The 15,141-nt window shown below is 45.9% G+C and overlaps 1 non-coding gene across 1 annotated transcript; it reads right to left on the bottom strand.

Moving 5' to 3' along the window:
- Positions 1 to 12,083: 12,083 nt before the first annotated feature.
- LOC138294274 (U5 spliceosomal RNA) lies at positions 12,084 to 12,198 on the bottom strand. The gene has a single exon (XR_011203314.1). It is a non-coding gene; the product is annotated as a U5 spliceosomal RNA (small nuclear RNA).
- Between the last annotated feature and the right edge of the window lie 2,943 nt (positions 12,199 to 15,141).

Below are 15,141 nucleotides of genomic sequence, written 5' to 3'. Positions count from 1 at the left end.
TAGGGGTGACTTATATGTAGAAAAAGGGGAGTTTTAGGCTTGGCAAGTACTTTTAAATGCCAAGTCGACGTGACAGTGAAACTGCACACACAGGCCTTGCAATGGCAGGCCTGAGACAAGGTAAAAGGGGCTACTAAAGTGGGTGGCACAACCAGTGCTGCAGGCCTACTAGTAGCATTTAATCTACAGGCCCTGGGCACATATAGTGCACTCTACTAGGGACTTATAAGTAAATCAAATAGTCCAATTTGGTGTGATCCAAAGTTACCATGTTTAAAGGGAGAGAGCAAATGCACTTTAGCACTGGTTAGCAGTGGTAAAGTGCACAGAGTCTAAAAAACAGCAAAAACAGTGTCCAAAAAGTGGAGGGAGGCAGGCAAAAAGTTAGAGGTGACCACCCTAAGGCTGTCAGGTCTAACACTTATGTGTACTTTTTTTTTCTTTTTCTTTTTTAGTGGGATATCATTGGTGATTGCTGTGCAGAGTAGTTGCTGGCGAGTCTAGCTCTTTCAGGCAAGTGAGTGGTATAGTTCTTGAGTACATAACTCTTTGTGATAAAGCCACACTTTGTTTATTACTTATTTTAGAGTGCTGGTTGTTGTTGGCTCATTTGTCAAGTTACTTTTCTTAGGAAGGATCATGGCTAGCTGCAGGTTGACCGCTCAGTAGGATGTTGTCTTCTTACCGTGATTATGAGACTGCATCTGAGGCAGAGGAGAAAGTGGAAGATTCTGGCAGTGAATTTTCTGTCCAAGAGGAATCATCTGATGAGGAAGCCACTCTCAGTGCGGATGAAGTTCCTGTTTTAGAGAAGGACACTGATGTGCCAATAGTGCAGCAGCCTGGTGCTGAAAGGCTTCCCATTGGAAGACCTGAACTCTGGGTTGCCCCAAACATAGAGCAGCTAGAGTTGCCTGTCTTAACTGGTCTCCCGGAGTTTAGAGTGAATACAGAAAACTTTTTGCCTATAAATTTATTTCAGTTTTTTTCACAATGTATTTTTGGAAGAGATTGTTGAGCAGACTAATTTGTATGTTGAACAGTATTTGAGGGACAACAGTGCCAGCCTTGAGCCACACTCTAGAGCTACCCAGTCGATTCCCACAAAATCTGAAAGAGTTGAAAAAGTTCTTGGGTTTAACTTTTTTGATGGGGTTCATTAGGAAGCTGTCACTGTCTTCATATTGGTATACTAGTCCCTTGATGGCAATGGCTATATTTCCTGCAACCAGGAGATGTAATCAGTATTTGCTTTTTCTTCAGATGCTGCATTTTGTTGATAATGCATTAGCCTTGCCTCAAGATCACGCTGATTCTGACTAAGATTAGGCCTGTCCTTGATCATTTTGTAGATTGTTTTTCAGAGGTCTATGTTCCAGGGAAAGAAATAGCTGTTGACGAGTCTTTGGTCCTGTTCAAGGGCTGTTTGGTTTTTAGGCAGTACATTCCTAGCAAGAGGGCACGGTATGGAATTAAAATGTATATGATGTCTGAAAGTAGCACAGGATATGTTTATAATTTCTGGGTCTACACTGGTAGGGATTCCAGTATTGACCTCCCGGGTTGTCGGCCCACTTTTGGAGTTAGTGAGAAAATTGTGTGGAAACTTGGTAGACTGTTTAACAAAGGTCACCCTGTGTACCTAGATAACTTCTACACTGGAGTGCAATTGTTCAGGGAATCATTCAAAGTGGACACTGTTGCTTGTGGCACAATCCACTCTAACAGTAAAGGCTATCCAAGTGAGCTTATGTGTAAAAAGCTTGAGAGGACAGTGTGGTGCCTTGCATAATGAGGAGCTGCAAGCTGTGAAATTTGCAGACAGGAGCGCTGTCTACATGCTGACTACCATCCATGATGAACGTACTTCCCCTGTGACTGTTTGGAGTCAGGTTGCTGAAGTGCGCAAACCTGCGTGTATTTTAGACTACAATAAGCACATGGGTGGTGTAGATAGAGTAGATCAAAGGTTGGAACCTTACACTGCTGTTAGTAAGGCTTATGTTTGGTATAAAAAGGTTGGCCATATATCTCTTCCATTTAGCATCTTTTAATGCTTTTATTGTGTTCAAGGATTGTTTCCCCTTAGTCAAAGATGACATGAGTTAAATTTCATGAGTCCGTGATAGTGAGCCTTGTTGTGGTGGAACAGGCAAGAGTTCCTAGAGAAGCAGTGGTGGAGGATGTGACTAGATTGAAGGATGGCCACTTTCCTGATCACATTCTTCCCACGCCCCAAAAAGACTTTTCTGCTAAGAAATATAGAGTCTGTGCCCCAAGAGGTATCCAGGGGGAGACTCATATCTACTGCCCCGAATGTCCTTCTAAGCCTGGGCTGTGTGTGGCTGGCTGTTTCAGAAGTTACCACACCCAAAAGAATTATTGGGAACTACTGTGAGGGTAAACTGCCTGCTGCCTGTTCTATATATGTTTAAAAAAATTGTTCAGTTTCACAGTTGGCATTACTGTCATGTATTTAGTAAGAGCTCTTGTGTTTGTAGTTTTGTACTTACTTGTAATTAGTGTTTTCTTTTTGTTTAAAAAAAGTGATGGCGGTGTGCGTGGATTGGCGCTTGGCTGGTGGTGTGCCAGGAGTGGCGCTTTGCTGGCGGTGTCCGTGGAGTGGCACTTGGCTGGTGGTGTGCTTGGAGTGGCGCTTGGCTGGCGGTGTAAATAGTGACTTGCTGTTGGCTACTACAACACACTGCTAGCCAAATGCTGTCAGCTGGTGTGATTGCTGTATCAAGCATGTGGGCGTATGAAAGCGATGGGCCCTTGAATGGCCCTGTCTGTTGATGTGAGTGTTGTAATGTGGCTGGTAGCGTGAATGATCTTGCGCATGTCACGAATGAAAGGTGTGTGAATGGACTGTAAAGCGGTTGGTGCCTTGATGTGGCTTTACAGTTGACGAGCTGTGAGTCATTGGTTCCGTTTTTTGGCCTTTCAGTTCTTAACAGTACATTTCATTTTTTGAGAAACCTCTTGTTAATAAAATTGGATCCATTGAACCATCACTCACCCTCGTGCCAAATACAACAAGTATGTGTGGTAAAATAAAAAAATGAAAAAACCTGCTCCGCTATAATCGGGCGTCGAAGCACACCCGTGACATGCTAGGTGTCTCGAGAGGGACCCCAATAATGAAGCATGCCTTCAACTATGTTGGTGGGTGAGGGGGTGAGAGGTCTTTTTTAGCACAACCTAAGGGTGTTTCTTTTCACAATTTGAGAGTTTGGAACATCACAAAAGTAGGAGTCTTTGTAGTGTGCTTGCTTCTTCTCTAGGGAAAAAGTACCAGCTCTAGATTACGTGGAGTACAGGGTGGTGTGCCTCTTGTGGATCCCAACAAGTTTCTTAGCCACAATGCCCTGTAAAATTTAGAATGTGACTACAATCACACATTTTTCTTGCATTTCTGTACCATATTCTTTCAGAAGCAAAAATAAACCAAAAACTTATACCACCCACTGTTCCCCTCGGTCTCCTGATTAAGATGCTACCTGTTTTTGCTGGGGGGGCACCTGCATTTTTGGTCCCAGGTGCGGCGGTCATCTAGGGAAACCTACCAAACCCAGACATTTTTTAAAACTAGACACATGGTAGAGTCCAGGGAGGTGTGGCTTGCTCAATTTCTTACCCAGACTCCTCTGCAAATCTCAAAATTTGCTCAAAAAAGTACATTTTCCTCACTTTTCTTTGTATGATCACTGCACCAGCACAAATGTCCTGCCACCCAGCGTTCCCTTCGGTCTCCCAAGTAAAATGATACCTCACTTGTGTGTGTGTCCAAAGCAGAGTCAGCCTAAACATGTATAACAAAAAAATTTGCTTATCAACTCGCTGTGATATCCCCTCAATCTCTACAAGTTTTTGACCCTTCTCTGTTGCAGGCACTTGGCCCACCCACACAAGTGATGTATTGTTTTTATCGGCAGACTGAGGGAAACATTGGGTGGTAGAAAATGTGTGCCGGTGTGGTGTTCCCACACAGAAATGTGAGGAAAATGTGATTTTTTAAAATCTAAATTTGAGGTTTGTAAGGGATTCTGGGTTAGAAAATGTTGGGGGATCCATGCAAGCCCCACCTCCCTGGACTCTACATGGTGTCTAGTTTTAAAAAAGTCTGGGTTTGGTAGGTTTCCCTATATGGCTGTCGAGCCCAGGACCAAAAACACAGGTGCCCCCCCTTGCAAAAACAGGTAGTTTTGTAATAAATAATTTTGTTGCGTCCATGTCATGTTTTGGACCCTTTCCTGTCACGGGCACTAGGCCCACCCACACAAGTGAGGTACCATTTTTATCAGGAGATTTGGTGGAGTGCTGGGTGAAAGGAAGTTTGTGGTTTCCCTGAGATTCCAGAACTTTGCATCAGCACAATGTGAGGAAAAAGTGTTTTTTTTTTGCCACATTTTTAGGTTTGCAAAGGATTCTGGGTAATAGAACCAGGTGAGAGCCCCACAAGCCACCCCATCATGGATTCACTTAGGTGTTTAGTTTTCAAAAATGCACAGTTTTGGTACATTTCCCTACGTGCCGGCTGAGCTACAGCCCAAAAATCCACAGCTAGGCACTTTCCAAAAAACCTGTCAGTTTTCAGTGTAAAAATGTGATGTGTCCATGTTGTGTTTAGGGGTGTTTCCTATCGCGGGCACTAGGCCTACCCACACAAGTGAGGTACCATTTTTATCGGGAGACTGTCTTACAACATGTCTTTTTGGAGAGAGATCAGGAATCTGTCTAGTGTAAGTTTGAATTCTATTGTAAGGTAGCGCAGAGGGTTAATGCCTGCTGCAAAGAACGGCGGTGCGATCGGTGTCACCGCACCAGGTGTTGACTTCGGATGGGGGCACTGTTTTTGCAAATGTATTATAATTTTAAAAGAACCTGTTGTTAGCATTTACAGCCACCAGCTATTTTCAGGCAACAACAAAAATGTCAACATAACTCCATGATTAATGTTCTTTCTGGATAGAGATCAGAAATCTGTCCAGTGTAAGTTTTTACTCTATCGTAAGGTAGCACAGAGGGTTATTATGCCTGCTGCAAAGAACGAGGGTGTGACCGGTACCACCGCACCGGGTGTTGAATTCGGGTGGAGGTGCAGTTTTTGCAAGTGTATTATAATTTTAAAAGCACCTGCTGTTGGCATTTATTGCCGTCAGCTATTTTCAGACAACAATAAAAATGTCAACATAACTTCGTGATTAATGTTCTTTCGAGAGGGAGATCGGAAATCTGTCTACAGGAAGTTTTGACTATATCGTAAAGTAGCGCATTATTAAATAAAGCAAATCAGAGAAAAGCACGCACAGAAAATGATTACTGTGATGGAAATGTAGCAACATGAGTACCGGCCGACTGGGAATTCAATCAATATAAGCACAGAATCGGAATCCCAGCAAAAACAAAACGTTCCTAAGCCAATAATAAAACTATTTCCAATTGTGTGAATAGCGTACTTAAACAAAATAAACATTGTAAGTCAAATATGAGACAGCATTTGTAATCCTGTGCAAAAGCAAACAGTCATAAAAGCAAATGGCTGAAAAAAAACTGGCACATTTAGGGGCATATTTATACTCTGTTTGTGCCGGATTTCTGTCATTTGTTTACGCAAACCTAACTCCATATTTATACTTTGGTGCTAGACCCGTCTAGTGCCAAAGTTATGGAGTTAAAGTAATTTTTTTACCGTGAAAACCAACCTTGCGTCAATGAGATGCAAGGTAGGTGTTCCTGGGCAAAAAATGACTCTAGGGCCCTAGCGCCTCATTTATCCTCCCGTGCAAAAATGGTGCATGGGAGGTCGGCGGACGTAAATAATGCCGCTAAGCCTGCTTAGCGCCATTATTTAATGCCTGGGTCAGGGCAGGAGCTAGGGGACCTGTAGGCTCATTTCCATGGTGGAATTCCATGGAATGAATCCACAGGTTCCCTCCCCAGGCCCCAGGGACACCCACACCAGAGGGACAGCGGAGGATGGGGGACCCCATCCTAGGTAAGTAGAGGTAGGTACAAATGAAATGGCTTTAAGCCCAAAGAAGTATACTAAAACTATACAAGAGACCGTATGTTTACGCTTGACCTAATAAGCATTTGTGAGAATTGGAGCTATTGGCGCTGTAAATGACAATGTCTTTTACCTATGTGTTTTGGTTTGGAATGTAGTGGATGTATGAACAGAGAAGCAGCTGCAGCACTGTTTAGAGGACTAACCATGGGGAATTACCTCTGGAAACAGAGACAGCTGCTGCTTTGCCTAGAGGACTTAGAATGGAGGAGTTAATTATGGGACCAGAGAAGCAGCTGCATCACTGCCTAGGGGACTAAGAATGAGGAATTACCACTGTTACCAGTAGTGGAAGTATGATTCCATGCACTATGGGGGCTCCTTAGAGGACCCCCAGCATTGCTCCTACCAGCTTTCTGGGGTTTTCCGGACAGCCCACATTGCTGCCACCCCTCAGACAGGTATCTGCACTCCTGCTGCTTGACCAACTCAAGCCCAGGAAGACAAAACAAAGGATTTCCTTTGGGAGAGGGGGGATAACACCCTCTCTCTTTGGAACTAGGTGTTACGTGGCTTAGGAGGGGTAGCCTCCCCAAGCCAGTGGTATGCTTTGAAGGGCACATTTGGTGCCCTCCTTGCATAAACCAGTCTGCATAGGTTTTAGGGACCTCCAGTCCCTGCTCTGGTGGGAAACTGGACACTGGAAAGGGGAGTGACCACTCCCCGGTCCATCACTACCCCAGGGGTGGTGCCCAGAACTCCTCCAGAAAGTCCCTTGATTCTGCCAACTTGAATCCACGGTGGGCAGAGGCATCTGGGAGCATCTGAGTGGTCAGGTCAGGCAGGTGACGTCAGAGCCCCCTCCTGAGAGGTGGTCACCTGGCTAGGTGACCAATCCCGCTTCAAGGGCTATTTAGGGTATACCTCTAGGGTGGGTCCTCAGATCTTACTTGCAAGATTCCAGCAGGACACCTCTGCAATGTCTACTTCGACTTCTGGCAACTGGAACCGCAACTGGACTCCATAGGAACCTACAATCTGTAGCTACAACGATGACTCTGTTCTGCAACATTGTTTCTCCGGCTCCATCCAGCAACTGCAACATTTCCCCAGCTGTGCAACCTCTGAGAGCAGCAAGTCTTCAGTATGCACAAGAAGCAAGAAGGAATCTCCCTTGGAGTGAAGGAGTCACTTCCCTGCATCTGCAGGCACCAGCTGCAATGACATCCAGCTGTGTGGATCTCCTCTCATCCTGAGCTGTGTGGATCCTGCATCATGGGTTGTGGTCCAAAGTAGCCCCCTTCGTCCTCTGTCAGCTTTTCATCTTTGGTGAAGGTAAGCTCTTGCCTTCCCACGCAGGACAGTACTCCCATTCACCTTGTCTCTTGCAGCTACCCAAGCTTGTTGGCATTTCTTCCAAGGGATCTTCAGGCTCCATGTAGCCCTAGCCCCCAGCACTCTTCCATGGGATGCACAGCCCTCTGCTTGCTTCTCCTGCGACGTGGGACCTCTCCTCAGGTGTGCTGGGTGGGCCTGTATGCGACTCATGGGCTCCTTACTGTGGGTCTTCCTGGGGGGGATGCCTCCTCGTCTTTGGACTCTCGGCACTGCTGAGGGTTGGCTGGGACTCCCCACGTGGGTTGAGTCCCCCTTTGACCTTGCTGGTCCCCGGCAGCTCCACATTTTCCAACTGTGGCATTTACCTTTGCCAAGGCTTGTTGGTGGTTTTTCCACACCACAGACTGACTGCAATCCTTCAAACAATGAAGAACATTGACTGCATCATCCCGGAACTCTTCATCTGCTCCAGTGCTGCAGTGCTGATTGTCTTACTCTCACCGTCGACCAACTCCTGAATCCACATAAGGGTGGGTAATGGCTCCTGCCACTACCGGACACTCCAACTTGAGCTGGACTTAGTCCCCTTCTTTTCTAGGTCTTCCTCTTTCAGGATGCACCCTTGGTTGCTTGCAGTCTTGTCTGGGTCTTGCAATATCCTTCTCTGAATTCCTTTGGGGTTGTTTGGGGAAAACCAGCAACTTAGCTCTTTCCTCCTGGTTGGTGGGGGCCACTCTGGTACTTACCTTAGGGGTTTCCTAGTACTTCCAGCTTCCATCTACTGATTCCACTTCCTTAGATGGGGACCCGAGCTTCGCATTCCATTTTTTAAGTATATGGTTTGGTCTTGCCCTAGTCCTTCAGTATTGCCTATTGCTTTTCACTGTTTTCTATTGCTTTTCATGACTATTTCTGATTACTACTGTACATACAATAAGTGTGTTTACTTACCTGCTATTGGAGAGTTGCCTATCTAGTAATTTAGCATTTGTGTCACTAAAATAAAATACCTTTATTTTTGTAACACTGTGTGATTCTTTCATGTGTGTAAGTGTTGTGTGACGACAGTGGTATTGCATGAGCTTTGCATGTCTCCTAGATAAGCCTTGGCTGCTCATCCACAGCTACCTCTAGAGATCCTGGCTTCTAGACACTGCCTACGCTTAACTAATAGGGGATACCTGGACCTGGTATAAGATGATAATACCTTAGGCATTCACCACCCACCAGGCCAGCTTCCTAAAACACCTGCCTAGTTTATTTTTCTAGTGAGACTAATCTAGCCCGAGATAGATGACTTTCCCTAATTATTTTTGTCTTCTTTTTCTCTTTTGCCCCCATGTGTTAGCCAGTTCCCAGACATGCTTGCCCAAATTTGCAATAGTAGTAGGCTGTCCCTAACCTTGTCCATCTAATTTGATATAATGATTTGTGAAATTGGCTTGACTAATGTCATCAACACGTGATTTGAAATCTGTTTCTGTTGCACAAATTGTTTCCTTCCTAGAATGTGTATAACATTTGGAATGCCTAGTGGTGTTGCTATTAAGTAGATTAAACTTGTTTCATAGATTTGGTCAGCCTATTGTTTTTCTTTCTTTGTATAATTTAATCTTGCACACAATTTACGTTACTTTGGCTCTGTGGTTATAATAAATCTTTGAAACTTCCCACAGATTGGAGTCTTGTTTCCCTGGCCACATTAGAAATGGTGTTTAAAGTTACTGTTGTATTGATTGAGATTGGAATGATTGTATACAGTTAACCACACTTCTCACTGGGTCCAAAGATCCCATCGACCTCGAGAAAAGCGCTTTTGAATCCTGGGAGGAGAAAATGCACTCACACATTAATACTAAGGGGCTGATTTAAGAAACGTGGTGCTGCACCCAGTGCAACACAACTATCCTTGCGCCCCTTAGCGCCCCCCTACCGCCACCATGTGTGCACCATGGTGCAGGGTAGGGGGAAATAGCGTCAGAATTCCTGACGCTATTGATGTACTCTGCAAAAGTAGCACCAAAATGTTGGCGCTACTCCTGCAGAGTACATAGGGGCCCATTGTATTCAATGGAAGGCCTCCTTTTAACACCTGCTCTGAGCAGGTGTTAAAAGTGCTGAAAAAAATGGCGCTAGGAAATCTTTTAGATTTCCTAGCGCCATTTTTGTGGTCCCCCTAACAGGGGAACGCCCTCTTGCATACATTATGCCTGGCGCAGGAATAATGTGGCGCAATGTTTTACAAAGTGGTGCAATGCATGCATAAATATGGTGCATGTAAAAAGCCACTTTAACGCCACCTTAGCGTAAAGAAAAATTACGCTATAGTGGCACTAAGGTGGCGCTCCAGCCTCTTAAATCAGGCCCTAAATTTCAAGAATAGAACATATTTATGTTGTTGTTAGCCACATGTCCAAGATGGCTCTCAGTCCACCATCCCACCAGCAATTGAACAAAAAAACGCTATGATACTGCCATCCTCGCAGCTGAGCAACATGGTTAAACACATTGACAAAGCCAATAATCCACATAGGTGAAATCTATTGGCTTTGCCAATGCTTATTAATTTGACTGCTAACTTTCCCAAAAAACAGTTGTAACGTTCCAATGTCTCACTGGAGCTCAGTTTGCCTTGTGGAGACGTTGACAGGTTTAGCCAGTGCACAAACACACTAAAGTATTACCTGGCACTATGACATCTAACAATCTGAACATTGGGTTTGCTGTTGTTTGCTTTGTTTGGCTGTTCACGTGTGCGTGCGTGTGTGGGTGGGAAACTGGGTGGTTTTGAAAGCATCCACCATCCAGAAGGAGCAGTACCATTTGTTGTTACTAGAGGGCAGGCTGCCTGACAACAACCAGCTTTGTTAGATAATTTGCATACCCAGGGAGAGAATGCAGCATAACGGTCTGAGCTGCCAACTCTGGAGCATGGGGACCAGGTTGGAGTCTCGGCATCGGCTCAACATTTTGGGCTAGATGTATCAAAAAAGCCTTTTGCGATTCGGTAATAGCGATTTTAAAGAAATCGCTATTTCTGATTCGCAAAATGCTATGTATCATATTTGCGATTCGGTAATAGCGATTTCTTAAAAATGGCAAATGGTATTACCGAATCGGAAATTGCGATACCGGCCTCATTCGCACCTATGGGCCTGTAGGCCCATATTTGTGATTTTTGTGCATTTCTCAATTTGCAAATTCCTAACTGGAATTCGCAAATTTGGGAAATGCAAACCCCAGGGTGCTGGGGGCCTAAGGCCCCCTTTGCTGCACCCCAAGAATTTTTTTAAGGACATGTAAGGCGCACACATGCCAAAAGGGCATGTGTGCGTTATACTTCAATATTAAAAATGCTTTTTTAATGCATTTTTTAAATTTGCACATGGTTACCACCAAGTTCAACTCGGTGGTAATAGCGATTCCTTAATGCCAAATTTGCATTAAGGAATTACTTGTTACATGTGGTTTAGAAATCGCAAATAAGGATTCCTTATTTGCGATTTCTTATTTAGAGAATCGCAATTTGCGATTCTCTAAACGGGCTCGCAAATTTAAGGAATCGCTATTTTAGCGATTCCTTAAATTTGCGCTGGGAATGCCTTTCATAAATACTGAAAGGCATTTTTGCATTCGCAAACGGCCATTTGCACCGTTTGCGAATGCAAAAATGGATGATACATCCGGCCCACCATCTCCTTGTGCTTACTAAAATTGAATTTGTCTTGTGTAACATAATTGGTGCTCATATAAGGCGATCCAATACCTTCGGGTCGAGTTTCTCCTATATAACAGGCATTTGCAATGCAATGGGTTTCGCGTTTGCTCGAGTTAGAGCTATTAGCTTTGTAAATTCCGAAATTGACTTTTCTTGCCACATAAATTGAAAATGAAAAATAAAACAGTTGACAGAAGCTAGCTGATTCAAAGCGCCACAGCTGCCATGAGCGTGAAGGAGAGACACAAAAGGGAAAGAAAGTTCGCTTGCAATCAAACGTACCAGCAAACATGCAATTATCCCTGTAACGGCCGGTGTCTAAGGCGGTAACAAAACCGTCCCAAGGAGGGCCAAACGTAGAGCATTTTCCAATGATAACAAAGGATTTCCAAAAGGCAAGCCCATGAACGAGTGATAGTGATGGGCGGTTGTATGTCAGAACCACATATTCCATTGCAAAGCACGCCGTTACCACGAGTGCGTTACAAGAATGTCATTACCACGCATATACCTGAACATGCGTGCCTTTACAATGAATTATGTTGTAAAAGCATGTGTTTTAAAGGCAAATGCGTGGTAAAGATTTCCCCCCAAAGGCCCAATCCCCCCCAAGCCCAATAACCACCCCCACCCTAAAACCTAACCCCAACCCTACCTAAAACAGTACCCCCAGACCCAATCCGTCACTCTAATCCTAATCTAAAACGACCCCATGCCTTAAAACCTAACCCCCCAAAAGCAGTTCCCCCAAGCCTAAACCCCCTTCCTATTTAACCTGAAAACCACCCCACACCCTCCTCCTCCCCCCCTCCCTAAAACAATACCCCCCAGGCCCACTACCCCCTCAAGCAGCACCTGCCCTAAAACCCAACCACCTGCCCCTCCCCCTCCCTCACTAAAACAGTACCCCCACCGAAGACCCAATCTTCTCTCCACTTTTAATCCTAAAGCCAGCATTCCTATACCTAATCCCCCACAATACCTAACATTACAAAAACCACAAACTACCTACTCGTTAACTTGCGTTTAGCAAGGCTTTAAAAAATTGAGTGAAACTCTTAAATGTTCCTCTCCACGGAAATCTTTAGTAAAAGGCGAAAGATTTATTCGATTTGAAGAGAAACCAGAGTATACACTTCAGGCCCCCCTGTCTGTGCCGCCACTAAACACCCTTCTGCAGACTGTTAGGCCGATTTCACTTACGAATTTCATAGTAGAAAACCCTTTGAAACACAACCAATTTATAATAACTGTTAAGCTGATACATTGATAAAACGTTGCCACAAAAAAGAAAACAACAGGCGAACTCATAAGTGACAGGAATTATGGGTATGTAAATTTCGTCATAGGTCACGTGACAGGAAAGGCTGCACCCCCCCAGCCCCCCCCCCCAGTAGTTTCCCTGTTCAAGTGTAATGTCGGCTCTTTTAACTCTGTACCTGTTGAATGGAGCCGCTGTAGTGGCAGCAATGAAGGAATCGAGGCGATTGCGTTGCATTAAATCACTCTTTATTTTCTTGCCACAAACAATAAGGCCCACGAGGAGCCGCCGGGAGCACCACCTCCAGCCCGAGTCCGCGCACTCCGCTTTTTGTCCTCATCGCGCCGCCCCCGACGTCACAACCATCCACGATCCGGATTGGCTGTGACGTCAGGAGGCGACCTAACATAGAGGAAGGACTACCTTCTGCCCCCGCGTCTCGTACGTTAACTCACGTACGACATCTCCCCTTTTAACAGAAACATAAACCTATGGAACTTCATCTCATAACAAAATCTTCGAACCTCTTGGGAACTCGGATATGCCTCATTGGCCTGCTCGGAGTAATATACTGGGGTGAACCCACCCTGCCAGCGCCTGTACCCTCTTGGCCTGAGCTCATTACGCTGTGACTGTCGCTCTTCGCAGGTTCGGGCCTGCTACCATTCTGTCCTTCGGCATCCGCCAAGCCGCGCCATGCTTTCTCACACAAACAGCTCGTGTCTCTTCACAAAGCCGCCCTCAATGGTGAGTTCAGAGCTAACCTGTTGGAAACTCCTGAGTGCTCCGTGCAAGTTCCGGACCGGGGGCCAATGAGCCGTCATGTGGTCCATCACCCTTCGAATAGTCATGTCCTTCTCCTGAGCTGTCAACCACTCTTCCTCAGATATGGATCCCTCGCAAATGGCTGTTGCGTCCACCATTGCCACCACGCATTCCGTGTCATCCAGGGAACCGTCCTCCTCACCCGTGACCGGCATGCGCGATAGGCAATCCGCCCTGCAATTGAGGCTGCCCTTGATGTGTCTAATGGTGAAGTGATATTCTTGCAACCTGGACAGTAAACGTAGGAGCCTCGAGCTGGCTTTGCCATTGCCACGTCCTTCACCATCCATCATGTATATCAAGGGTTTGTGGTCAGTGACCAGTTCGAACTCCCTGCCCCACAGATAGTTCCTCAGTTTCTCCACGGCCCAGACGCACGTGAGCGTCTCCCGCTCGATGGTGCTGTAGTGCTTCTCTGTTTCGCTCAATGACCGGGATATGAATGCGACTGTGTTCTCCTTCTTCCCTTGGAATTGGCAAAACACTGCGCCGATACCCTTGGCACTAGCGTCAACTGTGATCACGTTCCGGAGATCCTTGTTGTACGGCTGTAATACTGGAGCCGCGGCGATTGCCTGCTTGACGGATTCAAAGGCAGCGCTTTGTTCCTGTGTCCACGTGTATTTTTCGTTCTTCTGCAGCAGTTTCCTTAGAGGCTCCACTGTGGTCGCGTATCCTTGCATGAACTTGGAATAGTATTCACTGAGTCCCAGGAACGGTCGCAAGGCGTCTTTGTCTCCTGGGCAGGGGGCATCTCGTATGGCCCTCACTAAGTCATCTTTAGGCGCAATGCCATTTGGGGTAAGCACATGCCCTAAGTATTCGATCTTCCCTTCCATGAACTTGCATTTGTCCTTGGAGACCGTCATCCCCCTTTTTTTTAGCACCTCCAGCACTCTGCCTAGCAGTTCCAGGTGCCCCTCCTCATCTTCCGTGTGTATCAGAATGTCGTCCTGGAAGGCTTCAACTCCCTTCATATCGCAGAAGAGAAGGTCCATCAGCTTTTTTAAGACGCCCGAGGCCGATGCAAGGCCGAATGGAAGACGGACGTACCTGTATGCTCCAAACGGGGTAATAAAGGTGGTCAATTCCTTGGAATCCTCCGTGAGACATACCTGGTGATATGCGGACTTCAGGTCTATCAGGGTGAAGAACCTCGATCCTGATGTGGAAGATAATATCTCCTGAATGTTGGGCAGAGGATGGCAGTTCACCAGGATATTTCTGTTCAAGAATCGCAGGTCTACACACAGCCGAATGTCCCCTGTCCTCTTCTTCTTGGACACCACTATTGCGGACACCCACTCTGATGCGCCTGCCTCCTCTATTACTCCTTCTACTTTCAGCCTATCCAGAACAGCCTTCAGCTCCCCCCTGACCGAAAGGGGAATCGTTCTGACCTTGTGCTTAATTGGCATGGCACCCTCTTTCAACCGTATGGCATGCACAAATCCTCTTACACACCCTACCTTGTTTTCGAAAACGGAATCAAATTTGTCGAGAACCTCAGCTAATCCTTCATGCAAATCCTCAGGCTGCACGTAATTGACCCAATCATCCCTCAGAACTATGGGATCTTCTGCCCCAGGGACTAGCATCACACCCAGCTTCGCCAGGTCCTTCCACCCCACAAGGCTCCTCCCTTTTTCAGCCACATATATCTTCGTTCTCACCGTGTGCCCTCGAAAGGTGAGGGAGTCCCAGAAGTACCCCCTCATCAATATGTCATGTTCCCCGAAGGCCTTTGGATTCACATCCGTCTCATGCAGTCGTACATCCTGCCATTTCAAATCAAATGTCCTATCAGAGATCAGGGTAAGAGGGGAACCAGAATCAGCCGTAAATGGCAATTCTACCGCACCAATCATGACGGAGCCAATAGGCCCCTTCACTCTTCCGTCCTCATCATCAATGGACAGCACGATGTCCGCATCCGCATCCATGTCACTATCGCTCACCGAGCTCACTTTCATGCCCGTACTAGATTTC

The sequence above is a fragment of the Pleurodeles waltl genome, chromosome 4_2 (assembly GCF_031143425.1).
Source record: "Pleurodeles waltl isolate 20211129_DDA chromosome 4_2, aPleWal1.hap1.20221129, whole genome shotgun sequence".
NCBI lineage: Eukaryota > Metazoa > Chordata > Amphibia > Caudata > Salamandridae > Pleurodeles > Pleurodeles waltl.
Note: the sequence above shows the minus strand (reverse complement) of the source record. Positions and strands in the feature narration are given on the sequence as shown.